This window comes from Numida meleagris, chromosome Z, assembly GCF_002078875.1.
Source record: "Numida meleagris isolate 19003 breed g44 Domestic line chromosome Z, NumMel1.0, whole genome shotgun sequence".
Lineage (NCBI taxonomy): Eukaryota > Metazoa > Chordata > Aves > Galliformes > Numididae > Numida > Numida meleagris.
In genome coordinates, this window is record NC_034438.1 from 23,734,506 (window position 1) to 23,753,444 (window position 18,939).

Consider the following 18,939-nt stretch of genomic DNA (forward strand, 5'->3'; position numbering starts at 1 on the left):
AGGCCATCATTAGGATGTAAGATGCAACTCTCCCAGCACAATACTGACAGAAAGAAAACACCATTATATTGTTATATTGTTTACAGATAGCAAAAGGCAGCACTCTAACAAATGTCTCCTCCCATGGATTCAGCATATGTACAGCATCTGAACTACCATGCTTAAGAGTTAAAAGCAGAAGTTCTGGCTGTTGAATACAGTGTTAACCACCACATGTTCTCTCTAAAGAATACTTGCAACTGGCTGTTTTTAATGTACCTTGTACATCCATTCTACACACCACAGTCTCAGTGCAGCAATGTGTTTAATTTTACTTTATCACTGTAGGCAAAAAGGATTTCTTGTATGATTAAAGGTAGCATGATCCAAATGCTTAGCTTTTTTTTTTTTTTTCCAGAATTAAGTAACTATTAACCAACAGAACTATGTACGCATAATGAACTCTAGGAGAATATTAGTTTCCTCTGCAATGTATCAATATGAGTTCTGAAAATTTCCAACCACCTTTATCTAGAAATCATGTACCTGAAAGCCATGGAAGATTTTAGTTCCAATTTACTGACAAACTGTTCAGCAACAAAGCTGAACATTCAAGTATCATTTCCTCATTTTAGTGGATTAGAGTCAGTATTACATGTAGCTCCACTGAATCATAGAATCATAGAATTAGCTAGGTTCGAAAAGACCTACAAGATCATCCAGTCCAACCATCCGCCTACCATCAATAACCCCACTAAACCATGTCTCTCTCTCTGAAGAGCTACTTGTACATAAATTCTGAATTCTCAAAAAGGAGAATGAATGTGCATAAGTCTCTGGGGCCCAGAGACATGCATCTCATGGCCCTGAAGCAGCTGGCTGATGTTGCCAAGCTGTTCTCCACCATATTTGAAAAATGGCTGTCAGGCAAAGTCCTCATTGACTGGAAGAAGGGATACATCAGTTCCATTTTTAAGAAAGGAAGAAAGGAAGATCCAGGGAGCTACAGGCCAGTGAGCCTCACCTCTGTGCCTGAGAAGATCATGGAACAGATCCTCCTGGAAGTAATGTTAAGGCACACAGGGGATGAGGTGGTGATCCATGAGAGACAGCAAAGCTTCACCAAAGACAAATTGTGCCTTATCAGTCTGGTGGCATTCTATGAGGGAGTGACAGCATCAGTGGACAATGGAAGGACAACTGATGTCATCTACTTTGACCTGTGCAAGGCTTTTGGCCCAGGGGCTCTGGGCAACCTGAGCTGGTAGTTGATTTAGCAGTTGGCAACTTTGCCCAAGGAAGAGGGTTTGGACCTGGGTGATCCTTGATGTCCCTTTCAACCCAACCCATCCTGTGATTCTATGAATGCAAATTACAAAATACATCAGACCGTGCCCTGCTTTATATCCATAAATACAAAAAGGAGTTAGTGTTCCATAAAACACAAAACTTGTGTTCACGGGGACACTGAAAATATATGTGGTACCTTTGAGGATTAATAATTAAAAAATGACTTCTATATATTTAAGAGATCTCTGTGCTTTGTGGTCAGCAGTGGATGCAGGAGGTATTGTATGGGCTTGCCCTCATATTATATTATTATCCAGTGTGGACCATTCTCAGAGATATGATATTAGCTTGGTAGTTTGATCTGATCCATTACACCTGCTATTATGTATTTGCAATCCTGCCCTTCACTGAAGCCTAACTTAGCAAGATATTTAAGCACAGCAGTAGAACCATCCAGCTTGACTGGAAAAACCAGAGCAGTGGCTGGACTTACATTTCTGCGGGGTCACTGCACTTGGAAGAATCCTTAAACAACCTTGGGGTGGTTACAGCCTGTGTCTGGCAGCTAAATATAGAACAGCTGGTTAGCTCTGTGTCACTACAAAGGTCTAAAAAGGAGCATAGATGAAAAGTGCTACTTCACTAGGAGGAGTTGTGCATGTGGAAATTTCTTGTTCAGATTGTGTTATGTGGCTCTGAAGATCTGAGGCCTAAATTCTGTAGTGAGCAGTATTAATATATTTGTAATACCACAACTGAAATAATCAATGATAGTCCTGTGTTACTCAATGTGGAGAATTCAGCTTTCCTACTGCAGTATCATTTTATCACAGGGATTCCACAGATGTGATCAATGAGCCAGTCAGATTTTTATGTATGACCATAAATGAGCTTTTTAAGTTCAATCACCATAACAATTACAGATATTTCATTACAAATGTATTTTGCTAGGAGGCCCCCAGCTCAACTTCTCTTTTATTTCTGGAGAAGCATTTGAACTTTAACAGAAACTTGCTATGTGAAGTCAAACGCATTTTCAAGAAAGGATTATCCAGTCAGAGAGCAGGTCCCTGCAACTGGAAGGTGGGAAGTCACCTTCTGTAATCCCTTTAATCTCATCAGTTTTGGGAAAGTTTGCTTCTAGTCATCTCTGACATCACTTGACCAAAGTCCTGGAACACTACTCTGAAGAACAGAAACTTCCTTTCACTTTTAAAGCCTGCTACTCTCTCCTCAGGTCACTTCTCCTTTTCTGTTATATCCAGCCAAGAGCATTCCAATGCACAGAAGCAAACCTAAGTGCACAGTGCAGCACTTCATATTGTTTGAATTTCTGTCCATTTCTACTACTTCTGCCCTCAAGGTTCTCTGCTACCGTACCTGAATTACTTTTATCCCATTCGCTGTAGCTTTTTGAATACCTTGGCCTTTGACAACACAAATTCTTTCCCAAAACCTTGAAGGTTTATTAACTTTCCTTTCTTTAGAAAAATCACTTTGCTTTTATCAGTGCTCACTATAGACTGACCCAGTAAGCTTAATAACTTTATACTGAATCGCATCTTCTGTTCAGTATAACATGTCTTTAGGAACTCAGACACGGCTTTTTACAATGTATGACAACATGATGAATCTGCGATTGCCCAAATCACTTTCCCTGCTCTCCTGGAAGCTTGTTTCCCTCTGTTTATGTCAAAGAATTATTTCTTAACTTCTTTGAAAACTGACTGTACCTCAGGAAATAATTTGGACTCACTCCAACAGCTCCATGTCTGTCTTCCACAGAGGCCCCAGGCCTGGATGCAGTTCTGCAGGTGGGGCCTCATGAGAGTAGAGCAGAGGGGACAATCACCACCCTCTCCCTGGTGTCACCTCTCTTCTGGGGCAGCCCAGGATGCATCTGGCCTTCCACACTGCTGGCTCATATCAGTTATTAGGTTTTTCACAGAAACAGCCATTTATGCCAATAAAGCAAACCCATTTGAAGTTCTCAAGCTAGATAAAAGGTCATATTTTCAAAGTTTCTGTGAATCAGCATATTTCTAGATCTCCAGCAGGTCTGAGACAATAGCTCTCACAGCCTTTAAGGCAATTTAACAGCCAGCATGGTTACTTTATCTTGCAGACAATGAAGAATGGGAGTTTGCCTCCCAAAGTGTAAAAATGGCCTTGATACAACAGTTATGTACATCTTGGCTATTGATTTTTTTCCATACAGAAAGGTGAATGCTACTGCTCAGCTTCAAATTATGACCACTACTTGATTTTAGAGAGGCCCTGGGAAAGGAATCCAAAATTAGTTAGCATTAAGGGTGAGAAAGAAGGCAAGAAGTCATTTTCCTAGTGATGAGAACTGTAGAGAGTTTACATAAGGGTGTGGTTTTGACCTATTTCAGGACCAATTTTAAAAAAAAGTGGAATGGAAACACACAAGTTGCTGAAAAAATGCCATTTCCATATAAATGTCTGAGTGCTGGTTTATGCTTAATATTTCCTGTTTTAGAAGTTTCTTCTGTTCCATTTCCTCTCACAGCTTCCGGTAAAGAGGCACATATATTTGCAGATACAGTTCTTCCTGCAAAAGTTCTACTGAAACACATTTATAATAACTGAGACTTTTGTATTTGACTTTATGGCAAGAGCCCAATAAATACCCTTATATGATTTGTCCATAAAATTAGTTTAAAAAAAAAGCTGTCCCCTAATCTGATATTTTAATTTCACTCATGATACATACACGATTGCAAATCAGGAACTTTCTCTACAGCCAGACATCTCAGAGGAGCCAAAAGCCATGGCATTAAAGACATCAGGCCATCTCAGAATTTTGAGTCCTTAACTCTTGAACTTTCTTTACATTTGAGTAAAAGGTGTCCTTGTTTCAACAGTTAATAAAACTTACGAGTTTGTAGTTATTGATCACTTCAACAAATAAAGAAAGTGAAAAGATGATGTTAGAATGGAAACCTTACCTATGCACTCAACAGATAAGAACTGTTCCTCCATTTCTCATGCATGCCAGAGACTTCAATTGAAATTTTCTTTGTTGCATAAGACACTTGCTATAATTGCAATGAAAATATATGCAGGTCCAAGCAATTAGATTATATTACGAACAAACTAATTTTACTGGTAGCCACCACAAATTATTTTATTATCCTTGGAAGACTAGTGAAGATGCTGCAACTGTGTACAGAAATAGAATAAATATACTCTGCTAGGCAAGGACTTATAAATGAGCTCCAGTGAAAAGACTGATTCTGAGAAAATGAAACAGCTGCAAGAACATCTATGTTATTTAAAATGGCTTGGTTTAATGATTGCCTGTGCTACTGTTGAGGTAGACTGCAAGCATTTCCTTCTGAGATTATTACTTATCATAGAAGTGTGTACAGCACGAAGCAATACAGAATCTTCATGAATTTTTAAATACAGAATACACAGTACTATCAGGCACCTTCCATTTCTGTTGCTGACAGTAATATCAGATAACCATTTATATGCTTCCCTCATATTACTAGGTTCTCCATGAAAAGAAGCATAACAACGCAGTAGATCGAGTAGCAGTCTCGTAGTAGCCCAGTGTGAACTGTTGCCTGGCTTCTTTTGACTGAGCTAGAATGAGACACAAAATTAAGTCAGAAAGAGTATTTATTTAAGGATAGCTTGCTGAATTCCTCACATTCGTGCTCCACTTCATCTTTTCCTTCAAAGGCAAGGATTTGTCATTTCCATGTGCTCCCTGAACATATTTTCAAGCATTAAACACAGAAGTGAAGGCACAACTGTAACAGCACAAATGATATGGCAGACTGTAAGAAGAGTAAATAATCACCCATTTGACTTTTTTTACTCCGAGTTTTGATCTACAAACTCAGCTTCTACCAAAGATGGAAGATAAATCATGGCAAAAAAAAAAAAAAAAAAGTCACGAAATGAAGAGGAATAGCAGCAACAAGCAGAGCAATTCCATCTGTGGAACTAGTGGGCCTTTCTAGCTAGATCTGATCCATCCATCAAATGCCACTTACTTGTTCTCTACAGGGGTGACACAACTGAGAAATTCAGGCACCTGGTCAGACCCCTTAGCACAAGGCTGACTGTCTCAGCAAGAACTATGAGCCCTGTCCTCTGCTTCCAAGCTCAAGATCACTCACCGAAGAGCAGTGATCAGGTGTACTCAGTGCAGCCAGCTGCTGAAGCATATCAGTTTCCATGCTGGATATATCTGCTTCCCAGTGTGTGCTTCACACTTTATGTTGCGGTAATCATTAAGCCTCAAGCTGTGGCAATGTAAAGCTGGTTTAAAATGAATGTGGCTATCTCTATGATAACATGTCTTTGGACCTCCCAGCTGCAGCATGAAGTGATTTAAGTTAGTTAGCACTGCCAGACAGATGGAAATTTTTCCACTGGATCTACAATGCCTTTGTAGATGCAGTAATTCAGGTGGACATCTTTATATAAGTATAAACACAACCTGAGATTAACTTTACTAAGTTTTGATTGACTTCAAATTTACCTCCAAAATTTTATCTCAGAAATATTTCTCTTTTTGAAGTTATATTTCCATAGGATATCCGTTTCCCATAAAGAAGTCACTTGCCAAGCAAATTTCTGAGTAGAAAAGCAGCAAAAATTTGGAAGGACTTAAGGCAAGATGCATGGAAGATTATCATCCCTCTTTCGTGCTCAATCCTGTAATGATCAGTAATGAAAATACTATTTTAAGCCACATATTTGTGACATGATATTGTCCTGTCTGATGCTGTTCATGGCATACAAGCTGGCAGGATAAGATCTGTTGCTAGATACTCACTTGCTTCCATAATAGTTGGAATAAAGAGGCAGAACTCCTCCAGAGTGAGAAAGTAACTGATCATCAAAGAATAACTGCAGAGGCTTGGCAGTGAGTAGACACTGGATGTAAACTGAGGAACCAAGAAGCCCATACGTTTACAAGTATTCAGCTTTGATCCCATTCTCAGCAGCAGAAACACCTCTGCAGTTGGTCAAATGGAGAAGGAAAAACAACAACAACTAAACAAAAACAACCACAAAAGCTGGAGTGCAGCTACCAGAAAATGGCTCACCCAACCTGCAGACGAGCATAAATTAAGCAAACACACAAACATACAAAAGGATCTGCCATCATTCAAAAAAAGGCAGAACATCGTCTTTGGTGATCTTGTACTGAAAGGACGAGTGAAAAAACAAAAATCCCATGTGAGAGAGAGAGTGGCAGATCAACAAAATGTAGTGAAAGCACTGGTGACATCTCCAACTGATGTAAAGCTAGAATGCAGCACTGGTGGCATGCCACTGTCTCCTTTACTCATCAACAAATGCTGAAGACTTTGGAGACACTGCACTGCCAAGCCCAACTACTAGCTACAGCTATAACAGATAAGGACTCTGTAGGAGATAAGTGATTTTGGACCATGACTGCTCATTAACATGAAGAAAAGGTATCAGGGTCCACTCATCAATTTCTATTGAACTAAAAGTGAAATATGTTGACATTTTCAGAAAATCTGGATAGCCTTTTATCCATTGCCATCTTCTTTGCAACAAACCAAGTCTTCATCCCACTGATGCCAGCAGAGTCTTTCCAGAAACAAGATTTGGATCCTGACATGTGGTGAACTTCAAATTTGGCACTCTGTGTATGAATTGCATATTTCTGCACTGGGGCAGAAAAGTACAAAAAGGTATAAAGTTTTTACTGCTGCATTACTGAACATTGGTTTGTAATTTAAGCTCTTTCATTATTTTTTTGAAATATAATACCATCCTTGATACACAAAAATTCCAGAGTATTCTTTGGTAAGCACCTTAAAAAGATAATCACATTTGTTTTCTTAATTTTCTGGTGTTCAGTTAGAAAGTTATCTCTGTTACCTGCTAATTGTTCTTAAAAATGAATGTCTACCATCAAATTTAACCTGATCTCTCACCTAAGTTTTTGAAATGCACAGAAGTTTTCTGCTCTTCTTTACCATTCAAGTATTCCTAAATGTGCCTGATGACAGTATCTTGTAAGAGTAGCTTGTTCTTACTCAAACTCAAAAATGACTGTCCCTGGAATTGTTCAAGAAAAGTTTAGATGTTGTACTGGGGGACATGGTTTAGTGGGAAATATTGGTGATGGGTGATTGGTTGTACTGGATGATCTTGGAGGTCTTTTCCAACCTTAGTGATTCTATGATTCTATATACCACTACTATCCTTTTCAGAACAATGATTACACAAATGAAACATCTTGCAACTGCCAGAAAATTGCTTGCACTCTCCTCCATTTTGTCCCAGCAGATCCTGTGCAGATATACTAATTACGTTCATAAATAAAACAAGGGTATGTTAAAGATACTCCTTACTCACTTGAATTTAGCAAGTTATATTCCAAAACTGCATGTGTATCATAAAGCACCAAGCTGTAAACACATGTATATCTCAGGCTTTGACAGTTAAACTGCATCATACCTTGACAGCAGAGAATAAACGTGAGCATGGTAATTAAGTACCACCCTGTCACAGGCAGACATCTGCACTCACCACACAGGGAACCAGTCTTCTCTGGTTTACATGTAAGCTATAGAAATACAGAGCCCTTTACAAATGTAAGCTATCTGCAGAGTATTTGCAATTAAATGAAAAATAACACTAATGTAAACATGAAAGGATGGCCCTGAAGAAGCTACTTTCAGAACAGCAGATTTTTCAAATCTTAGGCAAGGCCACAGATGCCTTAAAGTCCTAAGGGTAAAAAAGAAAAAAAAAGAAGGAAAAAAAAAGAAAAAAAAGGTCCTTGATCTAAAAATAGTCTCTTGTATAAATTTGGTGGAACCCATGAAAAAGATTCTCTGCTTTGAAGATGATTCATTACTGAACTCTTTGAACTAATGGATAGTCCCTAAGCCACTGAAATGCCAGAGGGCCAAAAAAGATCTACATATGTATCAGCTGTTCCAGTTAACAGGTATCTGCAAAGAGACAACAAAGGCACCTTCCAAGTTGATAGAGTAAAAAAGAAACAAATTTAAGCCTGAAGGCTAAAACTGTTGGTTTGAACTATTTTAAAGAGTTTTCTTGCCCCTGGCTTTTTTTTTTTTTTCCCCTTACATCTGTAAGGATTTACCTGGACAAACTGTTAAGTATTATGGCAAAATCCAGGAACACAGAGAAAAACAAAACTTTGATTACATAAATTAATGAGGACCCAAGAGCATCACACAGACGTAATCCACTGCAGGATCTTAGTAGAGGTCAGTGCAATGTCCTCACACTCTACAGGTGAATGTAACGTTGGTCAGCTCCCTAGTTTTTATTTTATTGCTAATGTTAAGATATTTGACTTCCTTAACCATCTGGCTTCACACCTGAGTATTTCAGTTAAACAACTAAGCTTGCTGCCTGCCTGAAAGAAATCTGACAATTCCAAAACCAGAATGCATAGACTCTAATTTACAATTATGAAATTCTAAGCATATTTTTTTAGATTGGCACAAATCTTGCCTCCAGCTTGTGACCTTACCATTACTTGTCAAATCTATGGTTTTCAATTGCATTAGAAAAAAATATCTTTTACCATTCCACTAATGGTGCAGTAAACAAAAATGGTGAGTAAAAAGCTCACGTGAAGGACTAGCATAGTAAAATGTAACTCTGTCACTAAATTGGGCAGAATACATCAAAGAAAATATTGCATCTGATAAAGTGACATTAATACAAAGCCACTTTCAGAGGAAAAGCTGATATTAAAATCAAATTAATACCCTCAGAGCTAAAAGGTTGTGTTGACCTTTCAGGCTAGAACACAGGAGTGCATGCTGTCATTTCACAAAGTTGTACCAGAATTATCTCCATAGTTACAAGTTTCATCCTTATGCCTGACTTGTTTAATTTCTTTCATTTTTTTCCTTTTTGTTAAACTCTCTTCAGGTCAACAAGACCTTCCAGTAAGCTACATTTCCTGTGTAAAAGCACTGACTGAGCTACCAGCACTTTTCCCCCAGGTATCATGACACTACAGTAAAGCAGTATGCTTTGCTTGGATCAGTACTCCAGTGAAAAAATACTCTGAAGAAGACTTTTTCCTTTCAGAAATGTATGTCTTCCAAACAGATTGAAGCCTTCAACTTGTCTGGATAAATATTAGATACTCCTGTCTTGTTCTCAAATATAAGGTGACATGGATTTTGTAGCCTTATATCATTGAGGAAGGGGGAAAATAAAAACTCAGAAAAGCACAGACTATTTAGAAGACTTCAGACAACAGTGAACACATCTGTGAATTCCCTGTTGCCGTGATATAGATGTATAACTGGATGGCTTTAGAAATACCTTAAGAATACCACAACTAAACTTCAGAGGTTGCATTTTCAAGAAGACCACTATAAAACAAAGTTCTCTGCAATGAATTGCAAACTACATTCCTGTAGTGTAGATATAAGATCTGTATGAGAATATCTAAATTCAGACATTCTCAGGACTTCCAGGTGTCATCATCAGTCAGTGACACCAAGAAAAATCTTTTCCCCAAAACATTTTCCTTCCCATGTACTTTTTCAGCCTCAGTACCTCTGGCTTACGTCTCAGTCCAGGCCTCTTCTACCCTGTAAGATATGGTCCTTCCACAACTGCACCAACATAGGCTATAGACAGATTGTTGTTTTTTTTTTTTTTTTGAACAATTATGTCCTGCTTTGCATGGAATGGAGTGGAACAGAATGGAACAGTTGGAAGTGGCCTTCAGAGATCATCAGGTCCAACTGCCTTACCACTTCAGGGATAATAATAAGTTATAGCATTTATTGAGGGTATTGTCCAAATGCCTCTTGAACACTGACATCCATGGGGTGCCATGGATGTCACTTACTAGGAAATGTTCCACTACCTCACTAGGAAATGTTCCATGCCTTCCAGTCCAGCTACCAGCTTTATTGCCTCCTCTTGACATTTTCAAGGACCTTAACAACCTTTTTATATTGTGGAGCCCAGAACTGCACACAGTATTCAAAGTGAGGCTGCACCAACACTGAACATAGTGAGAGTCACCTCTTATGACCATGTGGCTGTGCTATGTTAATGTATTCCAAGATGCGGTTTGCCCCTTGGCTGCCAGGGCACACTGCTGGCTCAGGCTGAGCTGCTGGCACCAGCACCCCCACATCCCCTCCTCCTGAGCTGCTCCCACTTGTTTCCCATCTGTGCCTGTGTCCAGCATTGCTCTGCCACAGGTGCAGCATCCAGCACTTTTCTTTGTTGGACTTCATGCTCATGATGATTATCCAGTGCTCCAGTGTCTAGGCCTCTCGTCCCACCAGGGAGGCAACATCCCCTCCCAGTTCAGTGTCATCAGCAAACTTGCTGAGGGTGCACTCCACTCCTGCACCCAAATCATTGATAGAAATGTGCAACAGGACAGGTGCTAAAATTGACACTGGACACTGCTGGTGATTGTCAGCCAACCAGATGTAGCCCCATTCAATACAGCCCTTTGTGCTCTGCCATTGAGCCACTTCATCACCCGAAGTAGCACGAACCTCTTTATCTCACAGTGGGACAACTTGTCCAGAAGGAGGCTGTGAGGAAAGTATCAAAGGCCTTTCTAAAATCCAGAAAGATTACTTCATCCACTAAGTGGAAGACCTCATCACAGAAGGAGATCGGATTACTAAGGCAGTATTTTCCCTTCATTAACCCCTGCTGGCTACGCCTGGTAATATTTTTATTCTTTGAATGGCTTTCAGTATCTCCCAGGACAATCTTCTCCATAACTTTTCCAGAGACACAAATTGGACTGACAGGTCTGTAGTTTTCTGGGAGTTCTCTCATGCCCTTTATGAAGCTGGGTATAATGCTGGCTACCTGCCAGCCAGTAGGGACCTCCCCAGACTCCCACAACTTTCAGTGAACTGTTGAGAGGAGTTCAGCTGTAACATCCACTAATTCCTTTAGTACTCCGGGGTGAATCCCCTCAGGCCCTGTGGCCTTACAAACACTGAGCTATTACAGCTGTTCCCTTATAATTTCCTCAATCACAGATGGAAAGTAAGTGCTCCCCCAGTCCTGATCCTCTGATTCTGAGGTCTGGGTAGCCCAAAATCTGCCATTTGTCATTACTCTTAAATACTTAGGCAAAAAAAAGTGTTTAAGGCTTTAACCTATCTCAGACCTACAACATCTCTCCTCCAAGAATCCATTGCACCCTTGTGCTTGGTAGTGTTCTACTGACCTTTCTGTGCCTCCAACCTAGCAGGTCGAGGGAGGTGATTCTGCCCCTCTACTCTGCTCTCGTGAGATCCCACCTGGAGTACTGCATCCAGTTCTAGGGCCCCCAAATCAAGAATAACTTGGAGCAGTTGGAGCAGGTCCAGAGGAGGGCCACGAAGATGATCAGAGGGCTGGAGCACCTCCCGCATGAGGACAGGCTGAAACAGCTGGGGCTCTTCAGCCTGGAGAAGAGAAGGCTCCATGAGGACCTTATACTGGACTTCCAGTACCTGAAGAAAAGCTGGGGAGGGACATTTTAGAAGGGCATGTAGCGGCAGGATGAGGGGAAATGGTTTTAAACTGGAAGAGTTTAAAAGAGTTAGTGGGGTTATTGGTGGTAGGTGGATGGTTGGACTAGGTGATCTTGTAGGTCTTTTCCAACCTAGCTAATTCTATGATTCTATGATTCTAAGAGGGTAGATTTAGACTAGCTATTAGGAAGAAATTCTTTACTGTGAGAGTGGTGAGACACTGGAACAGATTGACCAGAGAGGTTGTGGATGCCCCCTCCCTGGAGGTGCTCAAGGCCAGGCTGGATGGGGCTTTGCGCAACCTGGTCTAGAGGGAGGTGTCCCTGCTATAGGCAGGGGTTGGAACTAGATGATCTTAAAGGTCCCTTCCAACCCAAACCATTCTATGATTCTGTGAACCCCTCCCCAGAACAAAGACAGTCAAGCAGGTCCTTCAGTATCTCTAAAGGCAATGCTCATGGGACGCTGTGGCTGCCCTGCTGAGTGCTGCCTCTGCGAGCCCCCAGCTCACCAAGTCTGCAAGAACTTAGGAAACTAGACCTTCTGAGACCTTTTGTCATCCTGGTTTCCCTCACTGTGTTCTCTGAGATAAAGGGAAGTAGCTTGAAATGAAGCTGCAGAAAGCTGTCCTGCATCCTGAAACTCACCTGTTTCACAAGTCAGAACTCAGCTTAGCACATAGACACAGCCCTATTTAATGCATCTGAACAGTTTTATTCTGAGAAAGAACATAGTACTTTTTCCTGAAAGTTTGTGTTATTTTCGAAAATAATTAGGCGACTGTTTTGGTAACTCTTTTCCTTGTGACACTAGTGATTCAGCGGGACAGAATTCTTTGCAAATGGTGCACATGACTACAGGAGAAGAATGATTCTTGACAACTTTCAACTTCACAGTGCCTTCCAAAAGCCATCTTGACCGGTAACGGGGGAAGTAGAAAGCCTTTTTTGCTGTTCTTGCAACAAAATATTTTACCTCCAAAGGAAGGGAAAAAGGAGTGCTGGAAGCAGCTCCAGAGTTAACTCAACAGGCCTCATGCCCAACACATTAAATTAAGCTTATTTTTTAATAGTACTAGACCATGTGCCTCTGGTAAGTATACCACTATTTTGATTAAAATGTTTGTAAAATAAGAAGGAAGTCAGACTCTGCTCCTCCAAAAATAAGTTGTAATTAAATCTAAAAGGTTACAGTTCCACATGCAAACTGGCTGTGAGCACAGTTTGTCCTAGGCTTATAAATAGCTGTTCAATAGCTTGTTTTCTAATAGCTGCACTGCTTCAAGGCTATGTTCTGTCCATTTCATGTCATTCCCCCACCTCGCAGTGCACATTACTGACTCTGTTAATGCACAGCCTCTCAATTAACAGCCATTTCTTTGGATTTCTCATTTAAATATCATTTTGTAACATTTATACACATGTTCACATTCTTTAAACTCATAGGAACCAGGAAGAAACAGTGGCTCTGTGGAATTCCTGTGGACCTGCTTGGGATCTGGTGTGCTGCAGTCGTGGCCCATATCTCTGCAACTTCTGCTCCTCTCTTCCATGCTATGAAACTACCTGACACTGGCCTGATTTTCCCACCCACTTTAGAAAGAATGCTGTCTTTTTAAGAGGCAATAGGAACCCAGGGCAAGAAATCAACAAATTGTGAATCTAAAAAATTAGTTTTGTATTTTCAAAGGAATAACTCAAGTTATTATTGGGAGTTTCACATTGAGACTGCCTCGAAAGTAGCACCATTTAGCTGACAGGCTTGCAATAAATCTTAGTTCTACTTCTATATTTAAGGTATGAAATATTTGGCACCTGATGGGCAAATCAGTGGGTTGAGGTACATAGGATCTTTTTTTGAACAATTTTCCAGAGTAATCCTCTCTTCATAGAAATAGAGGTAACCTAAAGGAACAGAATATCATTAATGCATCTTTTTCTTTTATAGCTGACAATACGGGTGAGAAAGAAGCATATGAATAACTGGATGCAGAAGCATGAAGGAGTGGTTGACACAAATGGTTGACCTGTGAGGGAACAACAAATCTCACGAGCTGGTCTAGCTGCTTTTCCCATGTGAAGAGAGTTACCTGTGCTAGGCAGTGCCTCCGTATGGCTGCGCAGCGTTCTGTCTCACTCAGAGTTAATAACGTGCCTCTCCCTCACCCAGAAGCAAAGGTGGCTCAAGGTCCAGAAGCCCACAGCACTGTGGTATTTGGGGGAGAAGCAGAAGCTGCTACAGAATGATCTCACTGTGGTCTCTAAGAACAGTCCCCAAACACCATCCCACAGAGCAGGGAGGCACAGCCAGCTGCTGCAGCCATGCAGGACAGGTGCCTTGCTGGGCTAGAAATGCAGCTCCTAAACTGGGCCAGAGGGAGACAGCAACACACAAGAGATGACTGTGTTGTACTCGCTGCTGCAAAGTTATGCCCTCAACCACAACACAATGTACTTTATACACTCATGCTGCATACCACAATGCACAGTACATTTATTTATACATCTGTAAAGGTGACAGTTGATTTTCTGAAGCCACAATCTGGTTACCACTGACTTATTTTGAAGTCCAGAAGATTCTGAGCCTGGATACCATGACAACAATCCCCCCAAAGAGCAAACTCCGCTACACCACAAAACACTTCACATGCTATCTCCTAGCAACCACACAGGTACATACAGCCTTCTTCAAAGGAAATTTCAGAAAGGTTATACGTACATTAAAGAAATACCTACAAGTTTCACATATAATGTGCATCTATCACTTTGGGCTTCACTAAATAAGCCTGAGACAGAGCTGAGCCTTTGGAACAGGAGGAGTGATCAACAGGTAGTCAGGAAATACAAGCAGAGAATGGTCTACAAAAATAAAATACTCTGAAATCTGGCTGCACCACAGGTGACATCAGAGGAAAATGTAGCCCAAAGCACGGTTGCTTTTTCATTCCTGGCTCCCCCCTTGCATCTGCCTCACTACTTATCTCACTTCTTATTCCCCTGGGCGTGCAGCTACCTGAGGTGGGACCACTCACATCTACGGAACTAGAAGAAATACAGCAACCTGCCTGAAATAAACACAGAGAAGTTGAAAGACCCTCACCAAGAGGATTAAACACTGCTGAGAGTCCTGCACCTAAACACTCATTACAGCAGTAGGGCAAACTGATGACAGATGTTGAGAAGGGACACTCAAGCCATCTGTAAGGAAGTGTTTACGTCAGCTGTTCGGCACTTTTGCTCTGGGTTAGAGTACCTGCAGAGCAGGTGTGAGGTTTAGTTGCACAGCCTAAAACTGCTGAATTCCTTTGCTTACTAAATCAAACCACCACTTTTATTATGATAGCTTCCTAGGTTATTCCTCTCCTGAAGGAGAGAGGAGGGGAAATGATGCACCCATCTTCTGTATGACAGCCTAGTAATCATTAAGCACACAGAAATTAAAAGATATTATCAACTGCGGGGATTCAAATTTATGTTCTACATCCCAAGAACATGCATTATTATCAGGATGTATTGCACAGCATCTGAGTTTGCATTATTTCTTTCATCTGTGTGGTCAGTTCTATTTGAGAACCCTCTCCTCTGCATTGAGTGCTATCATGGAGTATTAGAAATTGACAAATGATCCAAATCAGGCTCCTCAAAAGATAAAGCCTCAGAGTCTTTTTTTGCGCATAGCAAATGTACAGAGTAGGAAACAGGTGCTAGTATTACTCGGTTACTTTGGGATCTGAAAGACTTATGGGGGTGCAGGGTCCAGAGATGACTGTTGGTTCCCAGTGTCCAAATGACTGAGACAAATTGATCTCTTACAATTTCACAAAACATTTCCTATACCAGCTAAGGAAAAAAGGAAACAAACAAAAAATAGGTATGTTTTATATAATATGATAGTAATATCTATCACCCAGAATAGTTTTGAAAGTCCAGAATGTTGTGTGACTCAATGCCAAGTAAATTTAATCTATCAGGCCACTCTCTTTCCTTTGCCAAGCAGCTTATTATTTTCTGATGAAACTGTTTTCTCCATTCTGTAACACTTCAGTCTACACACTTCCACTGTCTGCCAGTGTAGGAGTACAACTACAGCACTTGTGGAAGTTGAAGGAGGAATGAAAAGGTCAAATGTGGAGTGGCAAATCTTTGCAAAAGTTGCTTCAGTGTGCTCATATAAGAAGTCTGGGCTTAGTCCAAGAAAAGCACTTCTCTACTAGCAACCTTTTTTCACTGTAAGAGTTGTTCTGGCCAGCACCTTTCACAGACTAGCTGGGCTAAATTGAAAATAGTCTGCACTGTCACGTAGCTCCAACGTACCAATACTTTTCAAATCGCCGCTAATATTCACTTCCCAGCTTTGCAGTTCTGCAGTACGTTCAAGAGAACTGTGATGTCTTAGATGTCAAATCAAGTTATGAACTGATTGTCACACTGAGTTATAGAGCAGGACAACTTCTCCTAGTGTTGTCTATAGCTTTTTCAAGTTTACTCTACTGTCAAATATGTTCCACATTCTACAGAAAGTACTACCAGCCAGTGAAAAACAAAACAAGAAGTGCCAGCAGTACAGTTTAGACTTTTTGCATTCTTGGACATGATACTTCTTTAAAGAGAAGAAATGTACATTAAATCAAGGCAGTGTGTAGGGCTGCTTTCCATCAGGGCCTGTGGACCTTGGGACAGCTCTCTCTGTACCTGGCTTTCTCAGTGTTCTCCTTAGAACTTTGTTGTCCTCAGATTTGTAACTGATGGCTGCATCATTTCTTACACTCCCCAATAAAATGCAAGGTGCTGAACTCGTGCTGGGGCAATCCCAGGTATTTATACAAACTGGGGGAAGATCTCCTTGAGAGCAGCCCTGCAGAGAGGGACTCGGGGGTCCTGGTGGACGAGAAGCTGGACATGAGCCAGCAGTGTGCGCTGGCAGCCCGGAAGGCCAACTACGTACTGGGCTGCATTAAAAGATGAGTGGCCAGCAGGGAGAGGGAGGTGATTGTCCCCCTCTACTCAGCTCTTGTGAGACCCCATTTGGAGTACTGTGTCCAGGCCTGGGGCCACCAGTACAAGAAAGATGCAGAGCTCTTGTAATGGCTCCAGAGGAGGGCCACCAACATGATCAGAGGGCTGGAGCACGTCTCCTATGAGGAAAGGTTGAGGGAACTGGGCTTGTTTAGTTTGGAGAAGAGAAGGCTCCCGAGAGACCTCATTGTGGCCTTCCAGTACTTGAAGGGAGCATATAAACAGGAGGGGGAACAATTGTTTATGAGGATGGATAGCAATAGGACAAGGAGGAATGGTTTTAAACTGAGACAGGGGAGGTTTAGGTTAGATATTAGGAGGAAGTTTTTCACTCAGAGGATGGTGATGCACTGGAACAGGTTGCCCAAGGAGGTTGTGGATGCCCCATCCCTGGAGGCATTCAAGGCCAGACTGGATGTGGCTCTGGGCAGCCTGGTCTAGTGGTTGGCGACCCTGCACTCAGCAGGGAGGTTGAAACTGGATAATCTTTGAGGTCCTTTTCAACCCAGGCCATTCTATGAAAATAAAAACATAAATAAATCAGAAAAGCTAGGTGCTTGACATATTGAGGAGCATCTTCTCCTCAGTGCTTCTATCTCAGACTTTAACATGGACCAATATTAGAGATACTGGCTCATCTCATTTATTCTTACTCCCGAGCTTTGCTTCTATTTTGATATGGAAATGCCTGAAAATTGTCAAAAACTATCTCTACTGTGACTGACTTCCATGGGAGGTTTATAAACACATTTTTCTCTTCCAAAAAGAAGCTTCTAGTCATTTCAAGAAGAGGATAAAGTAATCAGTCAATGAAAGACTGTGGAGTTGTTTGTTTCGATTTCCCATTTGTTGCTACGTTTTAGTGATAAGAACTGTAAAGTTTGTTTGTTCTTGTAGTCCTCTGGCCAATGCTCAAGTAACACAGTGTGCAAGAAGCACCCATCTATGCACATACTTCTGCTCAAGATCTCTACTGGCCATAATAAAAATATGTATTTGCATTCTTTAAGTCCTACAGTGGAAATACTTTATTATCTTTTCAAATCAGCAAAGAAATTATCAAGAAGGCTTTTATTTCTTACTAAGCAGCTGGTATTTTTGCACTTCAAAACTGTGGATATTTAGGCAATGGATTGAGCAACCACTATTCACTCAGTATTGTCTCATACTCAATGTTAGCCTTCAATTAAGCAAATTAAATGCATCATATCTTTATAAAGGCCAATACAAGGTCTGAGATGTTAATAGCCTGCTGCCATGACACTGTTTGCATTGTTTGTTAGAAGGACTGGTATTGCAGTCATCACAGAAGACTACATCTACTATCCCCAGTGGTTTTATGTACATTATGATTAACAGTTGGCCATAGCCAGTACATAAAGCATGTGTTTTATTGAGAATTAAACATGGGCAAGGGATGGCTGCATTTCACTTCAGCATTTGCACACAAGTATTTTAATAATACAGCATATGGCTGGGAACCTCAAACTGGGGGTCCTATTTCAAATTATGATGCAGACTTGTCTAACACAATCTATCATCTCTATCATCTATAACACTCAGCAAGTCCACTTAAATTCTCTGTCACCTGATCTGTAGGTGTTTGTTAGCAAGGTTCTGAGATCCACAAAGCAATGCACTCACACCAGAAATACAAAACGGCTACTTATAAACAAGATGCAACCAACGCAGCTGAATGCCTGGAACAGCTCAGAACTTTTTAATGAAAGAAAGAAGAGCAAAACAAATTATCTTTGTAACACAGATCTTGCCCCAGAAAGAATAGATTAGATAGAATTAATTTAAAGCTTAGGCAAGACTTTTTAAGAAACATGTGATATTTCTCTGGTTTTTGTTTGAATTACACTGGGTTGACATCATTATGAGCTGATTTCTTTCAGTGCCAGATTAATATTGTGATGTGGACCAGTTTTAAAACATTCCATAAATGTAAGTTCAAATGCAAATAATGCAATACTTGATTGCGTAAACAACTAGAGAACAGTTTAGAGCAAAAAATGAAGACAAATGAAGCAGCATGGCTTAAGTGGGCTGACCAGTTACACAACTGGAATATTATATCAGTTTACCATACATCTAGCAGCCATCCAATCCCTGTCCTTGTTTCC

General features: G+C 40.8%; 1 protein-coding gene across 4 annotated transcripts in view; it reads right to left on the reverse strand.

The window, feature by feature from the left end:
- The window catches only part of PDE8B (phosphodiesterase 8B), an 83,566-nt gene that overhangs the window by 56,429 nt on the left and 8,198 nt on the right, over nucleotides 1-18,939 (reverse strand). The window lies entirely within an intron of this gene.